The 20,422-nt window shown below is 37.4% G+C and overlaps 1 protein-coding gene across 4 annotated transcripts in view; it reads left to right on the top strand.

Annotated features, from left to right (window-relative positions):
- The first annotated feature begins 16 nt into the window (after positions 1–16).
- Positions 17–20,422, top strand: part of FGFR1OP2 (FGFR1 oncogene partner 2) — a 34,384-nt gene continuing 13,978 nt past the window's right edge. Inside the window, exon 1 of one of the 4 annotated variants that reach the window (XM_030322020.1) lies at positions 17–307. The gene's annotated coding sequence lies outside the window, so the exon portion shown is untranslated. The remainder of the gene's footprint in view (positions 308–20,422) is intronic. The other 3 variants (XM_030322021.1, XM_030322019.1, XM_030322018.1) reach the window with 3 other exon arrangements.

Genomic DNA, 20,422 nt, shown 5'->3' on the forward strand with positions numbered 1-20,422 from the left:
CCCGCAAATAAATCTCTGGCTTTGCCCCCACCGTAACGTGAGGAAGGAAATCTCGCGAGGTTTGGGTCCTCTGAGCGTGCAGGTCCGAGGCGGTCCGCGGAGGTTTACCTCCGGCCAGTGATGGGGCTGAGCTCCGCTGACCCTTCCAGCCGCATCTCCACTGATGGTCTCTGCTGGGTCCTGAGCCTGCTCGCTGAAGAAGGTGAACAGACGAGCGGAGTCTCTTCCCTTGGGTGCGTAGGTCCCTGTTAGCAGAGGCTTTGAGTCCTAACGCCACTGTTGACGGCTGCGAGGGATTGAGACCAGAGTAAGTGGAATAAATCCAGGGACATGAGCGGGCAAAGGGAGTCGGAAGTTTCCTTCCCCTGGGCCGCTCTGGTGCTTTCCACCTCTTGAACTGCTTGCCCCCTGTCCCTAGCCGCTTCCCTGCGCTGGTTACCCGCTCCTTCCTTTACCGGCCTCAGTTGTGAGCTCCTCTTTCTGGGTCTGAGGTGCGCAAAGTTTCTTGAAGCTTTGGCCCTAACCCTGTGTGGACGCATCTTCCGTTTCTTTTTTCTTCCTGCCTAAACCCACCTGGGTGCCGACCATTGAGAGGAGGGAAGAGGGACCCTTTCGGTTTTGAGTTTACCGCTTTGCAGGATATATCATGCCTATAACCATTTCTTGTCTCTTGAAAAACTGCCCTCTCAGGAATACTACTCTTTTCCTGGTTTTCTTCCTTTCCAATGTATCCCATCTCTCATAATGGTACCAGTATCCATCCCTCTGTCCAAACTAGAAACCTTTGTCCCTGATTCTGCATTTCCACTTGCACTGAACTGTATTATTTCTTCCACCAGAATTATTGCAGTTACCCACCCTCCCCCAGTAGTTTCTCCACCTTCATCCTTCCATACAGTTATTCTGAAATCCGTTTATGTCAGTCCTTAAACTTTGTCAGTAACCATATTGCTGATGGAATTAAGTCTTAATTGTGAGGCATATCATTTAGGGCCTTTTACTGTCTATCCCAATTCATTTTATCTTTTTCCTCTCCTCTTCTCCAAATACCTCGATATCCACTCATACAAGAAAACTGTTTTTCCCCAAGCATGTCATGCACTTTCACAACTCTGTGCCTTTGTGTGTGCTGTACCATCTGTTTAGAATGCTAACTCTTCTTCTCCACCCCATGCCCCACCTGTCAAGACCGAATTCATAGATCCTTGTTTTCTCATACTCCCCCAGGTGACATTAATAATGCCATTGTGCTCCCAGGGCACTTGAAACAGCTCTGCAGTATTTATTAGGTTGTATTATTTGTTCATGTATCTGTATCAATTTGAGCTTGAGTCTGGAATCCTGTCTTATTCATCTTTGTAACAAAAGCTGGTCCAATGCCTGGGGGTATAGCAGGCATTATTTGGATGTACATAGCAGGCATCATGTGTGTACACATTTGTAAATATGTATACTTGTAAATACAAGTTCTAAAGATTAATGATAGAAGTCCTTAGTGCCCTTAAATAGCCAGAAGGAACCTTGTATGTTAAAGGCCCCTGATCCGTTTTGAACATGAGAAACTGTACTCCTAACACAGAAGTAATTGTACTTTTAGTATTTGTTGGTTGAGATTATGCATAATGGGAAAAAAAAAACTAACCTTTTAAGTGATTTGCTATTTTATTTTACTAGTATCTGTCTACATTTGAAAAATAGAGAAATAAGTGGGTGAGCAAATTATTTTAGACTACAGATTGTACTGGGTGCGTGTACATCCATGTAACTTCCAATGACTCCTTGGCCCATAGGTTATAAACAGTTTAGATTAGGTTAGTTCCTTGACTTGTCATACCTGTTTGAACCTCCACGTATATGCAACTTATATTTAGCTACAATTCTAAGGTAAAAAAAAAATTCTCCTATGTCCTTTTAAATCCTGTTCTTCCAATTTTAAAATTTTATCTTCTTCAGGGGTGCCTGGGTTGCTCAGTTGGTTAAGCGTCAGACTCTTGATTTCGACTCAGGTCATGATCTTGTGATCATGAGATCTCGTGGTCGTGAGTTCCAGCCCTGTGTCAGGTTCTGCACTGCTATCACAGAACCTGCTTGGGATTCTCTGTTTCCCTCTCTCTCTGGCTCCCCCCCTGCTTGCGCTCTCTCTCTCAAATTAAATAAACATTAAAAACAAATTTATCTTCTTCATAAAGCTTCAAACGTGTTCATGCCATCATTTTCAAAGACCGTAAAAAATTTTCTACGCTTTCAAATGCAGAAATATATTGTCAATAAAAGATGCTTATTTTTATATGTAATTTACATGCACTCTTTCTTGATTTCTTTAGATTAAAAGTTTGTAAGGAAGCCATAACTATGCTTTTTTATTTTTCTGGTTCCATATGTATCTGTTAACATTATGTACTAATTAATACAGTTAGTATGCCTGAACAATCCAATAAAATTTAAACTAGGTTGTTAATATTTAAGGACAGAGGCACCTGGGTGGCTTAGTCAGTTGAGTGTCCCACTTCAGCTCAGGTCATGATCTCACGGTTCATGAGTTCGAGCCCCATGTACGTTCACTGTTGTCAGCACAGAGCCCACTTCGGATCCTCTGCCCCCTCTCTCTTTGCCCCTGCCCCACTTGCATGTGCATACGGTCTCTCTCTATCTCTGTCTCTGTCTCTTTGTCTCTCAAAAATAAACAAACATTAAAAAAAGCATATTTAAAGAAATTTATGGTGTGTCAGTAGTCACGATATTTCTGTGTAGGTCCAGCTATGGGATAGTGGATTTGTGGATGAAAGAGAAAGAAGAGTGACTTGAATTTCTTTAAATTTTTCTTAACCAAAATGTAAAACTGAACAGCTGGCAGTTGGTATTTTGAGTGGGTGGTGGTTTCTCTTTTATCAGCAGCAGAATGTTCCGAAACCTCTGCCAGGAGTCTGCCAACATCTTTGGGTGGCAAAGTGGGCGAGAATGTGGCTAATGCAGGCAGGGAAAAACCCACTTTAGAAAAATTCCACCTATAAATTGGGCCTACCTATGGAAAATAATGTAAGTGCACTGTGACCAGTTATGACAAGCACTATAAAGATAGGCAGATAAATTGAAAATACTCTTTTTTTACTGGAGTCTATTTTTAAATATTTAAAACTTGTTAGAGAGTTTGGAAAAACAATCTTCTTCCCACTCCACTTACCAGCCAAAAGAGGGGGAGAAAGCACAATGATTTTCAAAAAAGTTGGCAAAGTAAATGCATGTTATAAACTATTTTAAACTTCTGTTGTTTCACATACAGGAAATGAACATGCAGATTCTTAGAAACTCTGTGTCACTATTTTTCTAAAGTGTTAATAAAATTATGCTTTCAATTATCTGATGTTTATAATTCCTTTCTCTGAATAGGTATATTTTTGTAGTTATAAAACATATTTTAACTATAACTGATTTTGACAGGATTTCATTATGCAACCTAGAGATTTTTTAAAGTGGATGTTAATTTTAATTTTGAAAAACCTGTCAGTAAACATTAATTGATTTTATAATTAACTGTGATGCCCAATTAAAATGGATGCTAGGCTTTTATTAATCATAAGGGAAAATAGTTGAAATTTTGTGGGTTTTTGGTTTTTGGTTTTTGGGTTGGTTTTTTTTTTTTTTTTTGGTCTTTTCTTCACTTACAGCCTCATTTATTTTCTATTGCTGGCTTGATACTCAGTTTTTGTAATATCTTGGAAGTCCCATTGGTGAAGCATGGTCAGGGAATTTACATTGTTTTTCCACCCAGGGAGACAGGTGGTTTTTACATGGCTAAAAGTAAACAGAGTCCTGAGGATCCACGTTGGCTCCTGTGTAGAGCACTAAACTCAGGATCAGAAATTCTATTTCTGGTACTAGCTTGGCTCCTTGCGTTTCCTCATTGATGAAATGGGAATAACATTTGTCCTGTTGACCAAAAGAAGATAAGGTAGGATTCTTTGAGTTCAGACATCTACCAACGGTTTGAATTAGTTAAAATTAATAGCTAGCAGTTTGATCTAGAGTGCTCTGGATGTCCATTTAGTTGGAGAGAAGGTTGAATTAGGTTGAAGAGAAGGCTAAGAATAGGTAAACAGTTTTGAAGAAGAAAAGGGTAACTTGCTATATCAGATAGTAAGGGTGTATTTTACAACTGTTAACAGTATAGGCAGTGTGGTATTGTTGTGGAGATAAAGAAAAAGTCCCAGAGGTAGAATAGAGAGCTCAGAAACATACCCATACATTTATTGAGAAAACATACAATATGTGTGGCATTAAAATGAGTGGGGGTACTTCTTTCCACAAGAAAGAAGTGATTATGTGACATAGAGATGCTAATTATCATTATAATGGCAATCATATTACAGTATATAAATGTATCAAGTCAACATGTTGTACACCTTAAACTTACATAACGTTATATGTCAAATATATTTCAATAGAAAAAAATTCAGTGGCGGAAGAATGTACGATACAATAAATGAGACTGGGACAACTAGTTGTCCCCATAAGAAAAAGGAAATATAAATAGATACCTTCCTTCTGCCACACATGCATATAGCTACCAGAAGAATTCATGACAAAGACAAAACCTTGGGGACAGGGAATGCACGATAGCTTTGTCCTTTAGGCAGTGCCAGATAATTGGAAACATTATATAACCTGTTGAGACTATCTTCTTTCAGTCAGCATAACGCCTTTGAGATTCATCTGTATTGTATCAGTACCTCATTTCATATGACTGCTGTACTACAGTACAGTTTTTCCACTCATTCCTCTACACTAAATACCCAGAAGTAGTACTGTTAGGTCATGTGGCAGCTATATGGTTAACTGGGTAAAAAAACTGCCAAACCATTTTCTGAACTAGCCATATCATTTTGCATTTTCACCAGCATTATAGGATAGTTCCAGTCACACCACATCCTTGTCAGCACTTGGAATGTCAGTACTTATTTTAGCCATTTTATTTGGGGTGTAGTGGATCTCATTGTAGTCTTAATTGCATTTCTCTAACGGCTAATGACTTTGAATATATTTTCATGTGCTTATTTGCCATTTATATATCTTTTGATTAAGTGTTAAAGTCTTTTGCTCATTTTAAAAATTGGATCATTTTCAGGGCGCCTGAGTTGCTCAGTCAGTTAAGCGTCCGACTCTTGATTTCAGCTCAGGTCATGATCTGATGGTTCATGGAATCGAGTCCCATGTCAGGCTCTGCACTTCTCTCTCTGCCCCTCACCTACCTGTTCCCGCAGTCTGTTTCTCTCCCTCTCTCTCAAAATAAATAAACTTTTTAAAAAATGGATCATATTCTTACTGTTAGTTTTGAGACTTTTTAAAGTATTCTGGATAAAGTCCTTTGTCAGGTATGTGATTTGCAAATTTTGCCTCACATTCTGTAGCTTGTCTTTTCAGACTGTCTTAACAGTGCGTTTCCCGGAGCAAACGTTTCTAGTTTTGATGAAGTCTAGTTTATTAAATTTTTCTTTTATGAATCAATCATTTGGTATCATGTGTGAAAAATCTTTGCCTAACCCAGGTCACAGTGATTTTTCTCTGCTTTTCATTTTACATTTACATCTGTGGTCCACTTTGAGTTGATTTTTGGGTAAAGTGTAAGAATTATGTTGGGATTAATTTTTTGGCATATGGCTGTCCAGTCTTCTAACACCATTTGTTGACAAGACTGTCCCTTTGAAGTATCTGTGTACCTTTTTCTAAAATCAGTTGACCATGTTTCTGTGGGCTTATTTCCGACCTCTGTTCTGTCTCTGCCAATACCATGCTGTCTTGATTGCTGTAACTTTATAGTAAGTCCTAAAATTTGGTGGTATGATTTCTCCAACTTTGTTTTCAGAATTCTTTTGGCTATTCTAGTTTCTTTGCATTTTCATAGAAATCTTAGAATTAGCTTGTCAATTTCTACCAAAAGGCCTACTGTGATTTTGATTGGAGATTGCATTAAATCTACAGATCAGTTGGGGAAAATTGACATCCTAGTATGTTGAGTTTCCAGTTTATGAACACAGTGTGTCTCCACTTATTTAGGCCCTTTTTGGTTTCTTTCATTAGCGTTTTGTGGTTATCAGTGTACTTACTCTGTATGTTTTTTTAGATTTATACCCCAAACTTTCATTTTTTGAACTATTATAAATGTATTTTTTAAATTTTGGTTTCTACTTGTTCGGTGCTAACAAATAGACAAACCATGGATTTTCTTTTTTTTTTTTTTTTTTTTTTTTTTTTTTTTTTTTTTTTTGGCACATTGATCTTGTATCTTGTGACATTGCTAAAGTCACATGTTAGATACAGGAGTTCTTTTTTGGATTCTTTGGGTTTTTTTTTACATAGACTACATGTTGGCTGCTAATAACAGTTTTATTTTTTTCCAATCTATATGTCTTTTATTTCTTAATGACACCAGTATGATATTGAATAGGAGTGGTGTTTGGGGACATCCTTGTTCCTGACTTTACAGAAAACATTCAGTCTTTCACTTAAGTATGATATTGGCTATATTGAAAATGCCCCTTAAATAAACAATAAAAAATTCAAATAAAGGGGGCGGGTGCCTTGGTGACTCAGTTGGTTAAGTGTCAGCTTCGGCTCAGGTCATGATCTCACAGTTCCTGAGTTTGAGCCCCATTTCAGGCTCTGTGCTGATAGCTCAGAGCCTGGAGCTTGTTTCAGATTCTGTGTCTCCCTCTCTCTCTGCCCCTTCACTGCTGGTGTTCTGTCTCTCTTTGTCTCTATCTCAAAAATTAAAAAAAAATTAAAAAAAAAAAGAAAGAAAGAAAACGCCTTTGTCAATTTGAAGCAATCCCCTTCTATTTCTATTTGCAGAGAGTTTTTATTGCAGAGAATTTGTTGTTTTGTTTTTTTGTTTTTTTTCAAATGCACCAATTAGTATGAAGAAGTGGTTTTTTTGGTTTTTTTTTTAATTTTTTTTTAACGTTTATTTTTTTGAGACAGAGAGAGACAGAGCATGAACGGGGGAGGGTCAGAGAGAGGGAGACACAGAATCTGAAACAGGCTCCGGGCTCTGAGCTGTCAGCACAGAGCCCGATGCGGGGCTCGAACTCACGTACCGCGAGATCATGACCTGAGCCGAAGTCGGCCGCTTAACCGACTGAGCCACCCAGGCGCCCCTTGTTTTTATTAATGGTGGATTACATTGGTTAATATTGAAATGTAGAAACAAACTTGATTTCAGGGATAAACCTTACTTGCTTATGGTGTATTATTCTTTCTATATGTTGCTGATTTGATCTGCCAGTATTTTCTTGAGAATTTTTACATTTATGTTTATGAGGGACATTGGTTTGTGGTTCTCTGTCTCTCTCTGAAGTGAGTCTGGTGTTGGTTTCAAAGTAATGCTGGCATCATTTTATGAGTTTGGAACTATTTTCTTACATTTTCTCAAAGAGGTCGCATAACATTGGTATTATTTCTTTATATGTTTGGTAGAATTTGCCATTAAAACCATCCAAATAGTGGGGCGCCTGGGTGGCGCAGTCGGTTAAGCATCCGACTTCAGCCAGGTCACGATCTCGCGGTCTGTGAGTTCGAGCCCCGCGTCGGGCTCTGGGCTGATGGCTCGGAGCCTGGAGCCGGTTTCCGATTCTGTGTCTCCCTCTCTCTCTGCCCCTCCCCCGTTCATGCTCTGTCTCTCTCTGTCCCAAAAATAAATAAAAACGTTGAGAAAAAAAAAAAAAATTAAAACCATCCAAATAGTGATTTTTTGTAGAATATTTTTAACTACAAATTTAATTTCTTTAATAGTTATAGGACTATTATGGAATAGTTACAGGACTATTAATAGTTACCTGTTTCCTCTTGTGTGACTATGTAGTTTGTGGTTTTAGGGAATTAATCCATTTTGTCTAAATTATCCAATTCATGTGTGCAGAATTTATTATTGTATTCACCTGTGCTTTTAATGAGTTAGGAATCTGACCTGATACCCTTTTTTTCATTCCTGACATCAGTAATTTATATCTTCTCTTTTATTTTTATTTGTCCCTTCATCAGTTTTGGTGGAGGTTTATCCACTTCATTTGCTTTTTCAAAGAACTAGGTTTTGGTTTCATTGGTTTTTCTCTATTGCTTTCCTGTTTTCAATTTCATTGATTTCTGCTCTTTTATTATTTCCTTCTTTCTATTTACTTTAGAGTTGATTTTGCTCTTTTCCTGGTTTCATAGTTTGAGGCTTAGGTAGTTGATTTGAGATATTTTTAAATTGTTTTTTGTTTTTTTAATGTTGAATTTTGAGAGAGAGCAAGACAGAGCATGAGAGAAGGAGGGGAGAAGAGAGAGGGAGACCCAGAATCCAAAGCAGGTTCCAGGCTCTGAGCTGTCAGCACAGAGCCTGACATGGGGCTCAAACTCACGGACTCTGGGATCATGACCTGAGCCGAAGTCAGACACTAAACTGACTGGGCCACCCAGGCGCCCCTGAGATATTTTCAATTTTCTAATAAAAGAATTTAATGCTACAAATTTCCTTCAAAATACTGTTATACATACATGAAAAATTTTTTGATACCTTGTATTTTCATGTTTATTTAGATGAAAGTTTCTGATTTCCAAAGGTTTTTTTTTTCCCCCTGAGTTACTTGTGTGTTAATTTTGGATTTTCTTATCTCTTTGTTATTTATTTTAGTTTCATTTCATTATGGCCATGGAACATAATTTATATGATTGCAGTTCTTTTTCATTTGTTAAGGTTTGTTTTGTTATCTAGGATAAGATCTATCCTAGTGAAGATCCTGTGCACACTTAAAAATAATATGTATTCTGTTGATACTTATTTTATAAATATTAATTCAGTCCACCCCATTGATGGTGTTTGTTCATGTCTTCTGTATGCTTGCTGATTTTCTGTGTACAAATTCTATCGATTACTGAGAAAGAAATTCTCTATATGCTAGCAAAATCTTATTATTTGTCTTGTTTATTACAACCATCCTAGTGGGTGTGAAACATCTCATTGTAGTTTTGATTTGCATTTGCCTGATAGCTAATCATGTTGAGCATCTTTTCCTGTGCTTATTAACACTCTGACTTTATTTTGATTAGTGTTTGAATAGTATACCTTTTTCTGTACTTTTACTTTTAACTTACCTATATCATATTGGAAGTAAGTTTCTATAGACTATTTACAGTTGGGTTCTGATTTTGTTTTTTTAATTTCTATCTTCTGCTTTTTCTTTTCCCTTTTTCTTTATTTTTTTTTATTGAATTATAATTAATTTGCAACGTTATATTAGTTTCTGGTGTACAGCATACTGATTTGACAATTCCGTACATTACTCAGTGCTTACCATGAAAAGTATAGTCCCCATCTGTCACCATATATTATTACAATATTGAATATATTCCCTATGCTGTACTTTTTGTCTCTGTAACTTATAAGTGGAAGCTTGTCCCTCTTAATCCTCTTTATCTATTTTACCCATCCCCCAACCCATCTTCCCTCTGGCAACCACCAGTTCTCTGTATTTAAGAGTCTGGTTTTTTTTAATTTGTTTTGTTAGTTTTTCTTTTGTTTTTTTAGATTCCACATGTAAGTGAAATCATACAATATTTGTCATTCTCTATGTGACTTACTTCACTCAGCATAATATTCTGTATGTCCATTCATGTTGTCACACATGGCAAGATCTCATTCTTATGGCTGAGTAATACTCCATTTTATGTATATACCACATCTTTATCCATTCTTCTGTTGATGGACACTTAGGTTGCTTCCATCTCCTGGTTATTAGAAACGTGCTGCTAGAAACATAGGGCTGCACATACATTTTCAAATTAATATTTTTGTTTTCTTTGGGTAAATACCCAATAGGAGGATTAATGGATCATATAATAGATCTGTTTTTAATTTTTTGAGGAACTTGTATACTGTTTTCTACAGTGGCTGCACTAATTTACATTCTCACCAACAACGCATGTACTTTTTCTCCACATCCTTCCCAACACTTCTTATTTTGTGTCTTTTTTTTTTTTCCTAGCCATTGTGAAGTGATTACTTACTGTGGTTTTGATTTGCATTGCCTTGATGATAGTGGTGTTGAGCACTTTTTCATGGGTCTGTTGGCCATCTTTATGTCGTCTTTGGCAAAATGTTCATTGAGGTTCTTTGCCATTTTTAAATTGGTGTATTTGTGGGTTTTTTGGTGTTGTGTAAGTTCTTTATATTTTGGATATATTAACCCCCTATCAGATATGTCATTACAAATATCTTCTCTCATTCAGTTAGGTTGCCTTTTTGTTTCGTTGATGGTTTCATCCAGTAAGCAAAAGCTTTTTAGTTTGGTGTTAACCCCAGTAGCTTAATTTTCCTTTTGTTTATCTTGCGTGAGGAGACCCATCTAGAAGAACGTGGCTATGGCTGATGTGAAAGAGATTGCTACCTGTGTTTTCTTGTAGGAGTTTTATGGTTTTGGGTCTCACGTTTAAGTTATTAATCCATTTTGAGTTTATTTTTGTGCACGGTGTTAAGAAAATGGTCCAATTTCATTCTTTTGCATATAGCTGTCCAGTTTTCCCAGTACCGTTTATTGAAGAGACTTTCTTTTCCCCCATTGTATATTTTTACCTCCTTTGCCATAAATTAATTGGTATGTAAATAATGGACTTGTTTCTGGGCTATTTTGTTCTGTTGTTCTGTGTCTTGTTTTGTGCCAGTACCATACTGTTTTGATTACTAGAACTTTGTATTCTATCTTGAAATCTGGGATTGTGATACCTCCTGCTTTGTTCTTTTTCAAGATTGCCTTAGCTATTCAGTGTCTTTTGCACTTCTATATAAATTTTAGGTTTATTTTAGTTCTGTGACAAATGCTGTTAGCATTTTGTTAGGGATTGCTTTGAATCTGTAGATTGCTTTGGGTAGTATGGACATTTTAACAATATTAATTTTTCCAATCCATGAGCATGGAATATCTTTTCATTTGTTTGTGTCATCTTTAATTTCTTTCATCAATATTTTATAATTTTCAGAGTACAGATCTTTCACCTCCTTGGTTAATTTCATTCCTAGGTATTTTACTATTGCTACTGTAATTATAAATGGGATTGTTTTCTTGATTTCTCTTTCTGCTCCTCATCAGTGTATAGTAATGTAACAGATTTCTATGTATTAATTTTGTATCCTGCAACTTTACTGAATTCATTTATTCTAATAGTTTTTTGGTGGAGTCATTAGGGTTTTCTGTATATAGTATCATGTCATCTGTGCATAGTGACAGTTTTACTTTTTCCTTACCAATTCGGATGCCTTTTATTTCTTCTTTTTTTTTTTTTTTAACTTTTTTAAATGTTTATTTATTTTTGAGAGAGAGAGTGTGAGCAGGGGAGGGGCAGGAAGAGGGAGACACAGAATCTGAAGCAGACTCCAGGGTCTGAGATGTCAGCACAGAGCCCGATGTGGGGCTTGAACCCACAAACTGCAAGATCATGACCTGAGCCGAAGCCAGACACTCAATCAACTGAGCCACCCAGGCACCCTATTTCTTTTTCTTATCTGATTGTTTCATCTGGAGCTTTTAGTACCGTGTTGAATAAAAATGGTGACAGTGGATATCCTGGTCTTGTTCCGGATCTTAAAGAAAAGCTCTGTTTTTCATCATTTAATGTTAGCTATGGGTTTCTCATATATGACCTTTATTATGTTGAAGCATGTTTTCTCTAAAATTACTTCGTTGACACTTTTTATCATGAATTGATGTATTTTGTCAAATGCTTTTTCTGCATCCGTTGAGATGATCATATCGTTTTTATCATTTTTCTTATTTAATGTGAAGTATCATATTGATTGACTTGCAAATATTGAACCACCCTTGCATCCTTTGAATAAATTCTACTTGATCCTGTTGAATGATTTTTTTTTTTTAAAGTATTTTTTTTTTCAACGTTTATTTATTTTTGGGACAGAGAGAGACAGAGCATGAATGGGGGAGGGGCAGAGAGAGAGGGAGACACAGAATCGGAAACAGGCTCCAGGCTCTGAGCCATCAGCCCAGAGCCTGACGCGGGGCTCGAACTCACGGACCGCGAGATCGTGACCTGGCTGAAGTCGGACGCTTAACCGACTGCGCCACCCAGGCGCCCCTGAATGATTTTTTTTTTAAGTATATTATTGAATGAGGTCTGCTAATAGTTTATTGAGGGTTTTTGCATCTCTGTTCAACAGAAATATTGACCTGTAGTTTTCTTTTTTTGTGGGGTCTTTGGTTTTGGTATCAGGGTAATGCTGGCATCCTAGAATAAATCTCAAAGTTTTCCTTCATCTTCCATTTTTTTTTTTAATAGTTTAAGAAGAATAGGTATTAACTGTTTAAATGTTTGGTAGAATTCACCTGTGGAGCCTTCTGGTTCTGAACTTTGTTGGGAGTTTTTTGATTACTGATTCAATTTCATTACTAATAATTGGTCTGTTCAGATTTTCTATTTCTTCCTGGTTCACTTTTGGGTGATTTTACGTTTCTAAGAATTTATCCATTTCTTCTAGGTTGTCCAATTTGTTGGCATATGATTTTTCATAATTTTCTCTTAGAATCTTTTGTATTTCTATGGTGTTGGTTGTTTCTCCTCCTTCATTTCTGATTTTTTTTTTTTTGAGTCTTCTTTTTTCTCTTGATGAGTCTGGCCAGAGATTTATCAGTTTTATTGATCTTTTCAAAGAACCAGTTTCTGGTTTCCTTGATCTTCTTTATTTTTTTTTAACTTTTATTTCACTTATTTCTGCTCTAATCTTTATTATTTTCTCCCTTCTGCTAGCTTAAGGTTTCTGCTAGTTTTTTTTTATATGAAATTTATTGTCAAATTGGTTTCCATACAACACCCAGTGCTCATCCCAACAGGTGCCCTCCTCAATGCCCATCACCCACTTTCCCCTCCCTCCCACCCCCCCCCCATCAACCCTCAGTTTATTCTCAGTTTTTAAGAGTCTGTTATGGTTTGCCTCCTTCCCTCTCTGTAACTTTTTTCCCCCTTCCCCTCCCCCATGGTCTTCTATTAAGTTTCTCAGGATCCACATAAGAGTGAAAACATATGGTATCTGTCTTTCTCTGTATGACTTATTTCACTTAGCATAACACCCTCCAGTTCTATCCATGTTGCTACCAAAGGCCATATTTCATTCTTTCTCATTGCCAAGTAGTATTCCATTGTGTATATAAACCACAACTTCTCTATCCATTCATCAGTTGATGGACATTTAGGCTCTTTCCATAATTTGGCTATTGTTGAAAGTGCTGCTATAAACATTGGGGTACAAGTGCCCCTATGCATCGGCACTCCTGTATCCTTTGGGTAAATTCCTAGCAGTGCTATTGCTGGGTCATAGGGTAGATCTATTTTTAATTTTTTGAGGAACCTCCACACTGTTTTCCAGAGTGGCTGCACCAGTTTGCATTCCCACCAACAGTGCAAGAGGGTTCCCGTTTTTCCACATCCTTTCCAGCATCTATAGTCTCCTGATTTGTTCATTTTGGCCACTCTGACAGGCGTGAGGTGATATCTGAGTGTGGTTTTGATATGTATTTCCCTGGTGAGGAGTGACGTTGAGCATCTTTTCATGTGCCTGTTGGCCATCTGGATGTCTTTTTTAGAGACGTGTCTATTCATGTCTTCTGCCCATTTCTTCACTGGATTATTTGTTTTTCAGGTGTGGAGTTTGGTGAGTTCTTTATAGATTTTGGATACTAGCCCTTTGTCTGATATGTCGTTTGCAAATATCTTTTCCCATTCTGTCGGTTGCCTTTTAGTTTTGTGGATTGTTTCCTTTGCAGTGCAGATAGGCTTCTGCTAGTTTGTTCTTTTTCTAGCTCTTTAAGGTGTAAAGTTAAGTTGTTTATTTGAGATTTTTCTTGTTTCTTATGGTAGAGCTGTATCACAATAAATTTCCCTCTTAAAACTGCTTTTGCTGCATCCCAAATATTTTGAACCATTGTGTTTTCATTTTCGTTTGTCTCCATGTATTTTCTTATTTCCTCTCTGATTTCTTGGTTGACCCAGTCATTTGTAGTAGCATGTTGTTTAGCGTCCATATATTTGTGGCATTTCCAAATTTCTTCTAGTTTCATACACAGTTGTGGTTGAAAAAAGATGCTCGATATGATTTCAGTCTTCTTAAATTTATTGAGACTTGTTTTACTGCTTAATATGTGATCTATCCTGGAGTATGTTCTGTGTGCACTTGGAAAGAATGTGTATTCTGCTCTTTGGGATTACAGTGTTCTATATGTATCTGTTAGGTTTGTCTGGTCTAATATGTCATGCAAAGCCATTGTTTCCTTGTTGATTTTCTGTCTAGGTTATTTATCAATTGATATAGGTGGGGTGTTAGAGTCCCCTACTATTATTGTATTGCTGTCCATTTCTCCCTTTATGTGTATTAATAATTGTTTTATGTATTTTGGTACTCCTGTGTTGGATGCAGAGATATTTACTGTTGTTATATTCTCCTGATGGATTGATCTCTTTATTTTTATATAGTGCTTTTCTTTGTTTCTTGCTACAGTCTGTGCTTTAATATCTATCTTGTCTGGGGTGCCTGGCTGTCTCAGTCAGTAGAGCATGAGAATTTTGATCTCAGGATTGAGCCCCATGTTGGGTGTAGAGATTACTTAAAATCTTAAAAAAAATTAAAAATAAAGTATTTTTTCTGATACAAGGATTGCCACCCTGGCTTGCTTTTTTTGTTTTTTGGGTTTTTTTTTAAACGTTTGTTTATTTTTGAGAGAATTTGCAAGTGAGGGAGGGGCAGAGAGAGGGAGACAGAGGATCTGAAGTGGGCTCTGCACCAACAGCAGAGAGCCCCACTTGGGGCTCAGACTCACAAACTGTGAGATAATGACCTGAGCCAAAGTCAAACTCTTAAGTGACTGAGCCACACAGGTGCCCCACCCTGGCTTGTTTTTGGTTTTGTTTTTGGCTTCTATTTGTATGGTATGTGTTTTTCCAGTCCTTTCAGTCTGTATATGTCTTTAGGTCTGAAGTAAGTCTCTTGTAGGCAGCATTTAGATGGGTCTTGTTTCTTTATCCATTAAGTTGCCCCAATTTTTTTTTTATTGGAGTTTATTTATGTTTAAAGTAATTATTGATAGGTATGTATTTAATGCCATTTTGTTAATTGTTTTTTAGTTATTTTTGTAGTTCTTCTTTGTTCCTTTCTTTGTCTCTTGCTCTCATCCCTTATGGCTTGGTGGCTTTCTTTGGTGTTATGCTTGGATTCTTTTCTCTTTATTGTGTGTGTGTATTAATACGTTTTTGATTTGTGGTTACCATTAAGTCCACATATAAAATTTGTGTGTGTAGCAGTCAGTTGTAAGTTAATGGTCACTTAAGTTTAAACACATTAAAAGCACTAAATTGTTACTTCTCCATCACGTTTTATGTATATGATGTCGTATTTTACATCTTTTTATTTTGTGTATCTTTGGATTTTTATAGACATAATTGATTTTTCTATTACTGTATTTTAACCTCCATACTTGTTTTATAAGTGATTTATCTACTACCTTTATTACATATTTGTTTTCACCTGTGAAATAATTTCCTTTCTTAATTTTCTTATTTCTAGTTAGGGCTTTCTCTTCCACTCAGAATTCCCTTTAGCATACTTTGTAAGGCTGGTTTGGTGGCGATGTATTCCTTGAACTTTTGTTGGGAAACTTTACCTCTCTATTCTAAAGATAACTTTACTGAGTGGAGTATACTTGTTTGCAGGGTTTTTTCCTTTCAGCACTTTGAATATATCCTACCACCCCCTTCTGACCTGCAAAGTTTCTGCTGAAAAATCAGCTTATGGTCTTACAAGAGGGCTTCCCTTGTATGTAGCTGCTTTCTTTTCTCTTGCTGTTTTTAAAATTCTTTATCATCACTTTTAGCCATTTTAATCATTACCTGTCTGTGTGGACCTCCTTGAACTAATCTTGTTGGAGGCTCTTGGTGCTTCCTGGATTTGCAAGTCTGTTTACTTCCCAGATTAGGGAAGTTTTCAGCTATTAGTTCTTCAAATAGATTTTCTCTCCTTTTTTCTTTTCCCCTTCTGGGATCTCTGTATTGCAAAGGTTATTATGCTTGATGGTGTCACTGCATTCTCTTAACCTATTCTCATTTTTTATTCCTTTTTCTTTTTGATGTTCAGCTTGGTTGCTTTCCATTACTGTGTCTCCTAGATCACTAATCCATTCTTCTGCCTCCCCTAATCCCTTGATTACCTCAAGTGTGTTTTTTTGTTTCTCTTACTGAATTATTCATCCCTTGCTGGTTCTTCATCTCTTCCTTAAAGTTCTCATGAATTCATTCACTCTTTCTTAAGTTCAGTGAGTATCTTTATGACCATTACTTGGAATTCTTTATCAGGCATATTGCTTATCTCAGTTTCATTTAGCTCTTTTGCTGTGATTTTGTCCCGTTCTTTCATCTGAGACATAGTCCTCTGACTATGTTTTGTCTAACTCTCCGTGATTGTTTCTGTGTCAAGAAGTCAGCTACGACTTCTTGAAAGTAGTGACCTTGTGTCAAAGAGGTCCTGTGGTGCCCTATAGTATAATGCCCCCAGGTCAACAGAATCAGGTATTCCAGCAGTGTCCTATATGGGCTGTATATGTCTTCCTGTTGTGACTGAGCCTTCAGCCCAGTTGACTGCAAAGCCTACTATGGGCACACTGGGCAGGGTTTAGTCCCTGGGTTGTTGAGGAGCCTGTGTGAGGCCCAGTTGGCTCATGGGTGGCAGGGTCAGCAGTCAGGCTACCTGTCTGCAATTAGCCTCTCTACGTTGGTACAGCAAAAGGCAGGGCCTTCTCCCTGCAGAGCCCACAGCAGCTTTTTTTGGGGCCTGGGGCCAGCAGTCAAGACTAGGTGTCTATATTCCACCTCTGGCTGCACTTGCAGGTGCACCATATGGCAGAGTACTCTTCCTGTACAGCCTGCTAAGAAGTTCGGCTCTAGAACTGTGAGCCAGCTGGTATGTGAGATTATCTTTCCCCTCCACAGTGCAGGAGTTTCTTTGGAATGGCACCATTCCCTGCCCGGGCTGCTTGCAGGATATGGAGGAGCGGGAGTCTCTTTAGAGGGATGTGTGCCAAGATGGGTGGGTTGGAACAGGTAGGTGGCAGGGGAATGTGGGGGCAGGGCATGCAGTGCTAGCAAGTGTGGAGAGTGTTGGTGCTGGTTCCCGCAGGTGTCTGGCTATCTAGGCTAGGCAAGGGAAGGGAAGTGGCCCCCACCATCAATTTTTTCTTGGAGTAATCTCTGAAGATTCCTGCTCTTTCAGCACATGTCCTGAGATTAGTAAATAAGTCTCCTTCACATATACCCCAGGCACTTTTCAAACTGTTGCTCCTGTGCCTGAATTATTTGTGATGCTTGCTCTTTAAGGGCAGGGACCAGTTTCCTATTGCCCTCCACCTCTTTTGTTAAGCCAACTGATTTTTAAAGTCCCCAGAGTTAAACTCTACTGATTTTAAAAGCTCCAGAAGTTAAGCCCCATTGGTTCTCATAGCCAGATGTTAATGGGAATTTGTCTTCACAGTGCATGTCCCCAGTGCCTGAGATGCCTGGGGTGGGGTCTGATACTCTTCTGTGCTTGTGGTGTCCCTCCCATTTGTGGTTTGTCTTGTCAGGGGGTTGGTTCCCAACCAGTCTCTACCTCTCCTACCTTTCCTACCTCTCTACCATTAACTATGTAAGGTGTGTTCTGCCAGTCTTCAGGTTGTTTTTAGAGTTAGTTGTACAGATGTGACGGTTGTCTTGGTGTGCTCAGGGGACAGGGTGAGCTGAAGATTCTCGTACTCCACCATCTTGGTTCCCCACCCTGGGTCCTGTTTTTTAATTCATTCTGATAATGTCTTTAATTAGTGTGTTTATAACATTTACATGTAGTGTAATTATAAATATGGTTGGATTTAGATCCAACATCTTATGATTTATTTTGTTTGTTCCTTCAATATTTTGTTCCTTTATTTTAATTCATCTCTTGTGATTTTGACTATTATCTCTGTACAGTTTTTCAAGAGGTTTCGCTAGGAATTTTATATATATATGTGTGTATATATATATGTATGTATATATATGTGTGTGTATGTATGTGTGTATATGTATGTACACATACGTATACATATGTATGTATCTATACATATATACGTGTATGTATATATATGTACATACACATATACATATACACACGTACATACATATATAACTAATAACATATTAGCAGGCCCACATTGTCAAGTGCGGGGCTCAGTCCCATGAATCATGAGATTGTGACCTGAGCCGAAATTAAGAGTTGGATGATTAGCCAACTGAGCCACCCAAGAACCCCAACATTTAATAATTTCAAGTGACATGTTGAAACCTTTTCACTTTATAGGTCCATTTACCCTTCCACTTTTATGTCATAGTTATATATTATGTCTACCTAAATTGAAAATTCTATCAGGTAAAAGTCATAGTTCTTGTTTTCAAACATAAGACATTTTATTTGAAAAAAAATTTTTTATTACGTTTATTTTTTGAGAGGCAGAGAGAGACAGAGCATGAGCGGGAGAGGGGCAGAGAGAGAGGGAGACGCAGAATCTGAAGCAGCCTCCAGGCTCTGAGCTGTCAGCACAGAGCCCGATGTGGGACTCAAACTCAGGAACCAGTAGATCATGACCTGAGCCGAAGTCGGACGCTCAACTGACTGAGCCACCCAGGCGCCCCCTCAAACATAAGACATTTAAAACACTCAGAAATCACTGTATTTGCCTATTTCTGTTCTCCTTTTTTCCTGATGCTCTAAGTTGCCTTCTGATACCATTTTGCTTCTCTCTGAAGAATTTCCTTTAGAACAAATCTATTAGAAATGAATTCGTTTTCTTCTGAAAATGGTTTTTATCTCATTTTCATATGTGAATGGTATTTTTGCTGGGTATAGAATTCTGGGGTGACAATTCTATTCTTTCTGTATTTTAAGTGTTCCACTTTCAGTTTCAATCATTTTGGCTTCTGGCCATCCTGATTCTGATGAAAGATTGATAAGTCCTTCAAATTGTTGGTTCTTTGTAAGTATCATCTGTCTCTTACTGTTTTCAAGAATTTTTCTTTGTTTTTAGTTTTCAGAAATTTGATTATGATGTGTCTCAGCTTAGACCTACTTGGATTTATCCTGTTTGCGTTTTGCTGAGGCCTGAAAATGATGAAGACAGGAAGATTTCTGAGGAAGAGACAAAGTGTTGCATAATTTAAGCTCATAAATAACTGTTCCAGCTAAATACGTTTCCATGTTACTTTTTGCTTTTGTTTCCATATTACTTGATTGACAAGTTAGAATGTAGTTGATAGGAAATACAAACTATAATAGTATTTTAACTTCTGTTACTATTATGTCTTTTCAGCAGAGGGCTTTTTCAATCCATTCATAAAATAAATATTCTAGTATATTAATGAATGTTACATATTCCTAGAGCATAGAGAGACAACCTTATAAAATCCACTGGGAGATGTTAAAAAAAAAATCCTTTAGGAATGGTTTTAGTCCTCATTTCGTCTTTAATATTTTTCCAGGGGCACCTGGGTGGCTCAGTCGGTTAAGCGTCCATCTATTGGTTTCAGCTCAGGTCATGATCTCATGCTTTGTGAGTTCAAACCCCACATCAGACTCTGTGCTGACAGTGCAGAGCCTGCTTGGGATTCTCTCTCTCCCTCTCTCTCTCTGCCCCTCTCCCACTCTTTCTGTCTCTCTCCCAAAAATAAATAAACCTAAAATAATTTTTTAATTAAAAAAAAATAAAAATTTTCCAGATTTATTTACAAATAAAGCATGCACTGGGCCATATCTTATGCTATCCAAAAAAATTTTCTATCCGTGTTTTGAATACTGTGGCCAGTTTTTTCCTATTGGAATGAAATGTTTCATGGAGTTTCTAGAGTCCATTTGAGGTTTCATCTGGTGCTATCAAGTCACCATTCTGATTGTGGCAGCTCTTATCTTTATAGATTTTACAACTTGATCATCCCATGTTTCTTTTTGGAATGTCAGACCAGATTTTGCGTGTCTGTGATGGAATCTTTGAACTTCTCCATAGATTTATGATTTTATTGTTTTATCTGAGGCCCCTGCGTAAGGACTTGTGGTCAAAGAACTTAGCTTATAACACACTTTAAAGTAGTTCTATACTTACATATGTATGTATACTAGTACATACATAGAATGTTAGCTTGTATAGTATTTTTATTGTGTGTTGTCTATTTTAGGTAGTGTCAAGCTATCAAATATAAGTCAGTTTGTCCCCTCTTCTCCCTCCCTGTTTGTTTTTGTGGGTTTATTGGTAAGGGGACTTTAAATAACTTGAAACTTTTACTCTGAAGGATCTAGTGTTTCATGGTAGTGGAGTTAATGGCAGATATGGTGACTTAAATATGA

This window comes from Lynx canadensis, chromosome B4 (genome assembly GCF_007474595.2).
Source record: "Lynx canadensis isolate LIC74 chromosome B4, mLynCan4.pri.v2, whole genome shotgun sequence".
Taxonomy (NCBI): domain Eukaryota; kingdom Metazoa; phylum Chordata; class Mammalia; order Carnivora; family Felidae; genus Lynx; species Lynx canadensis.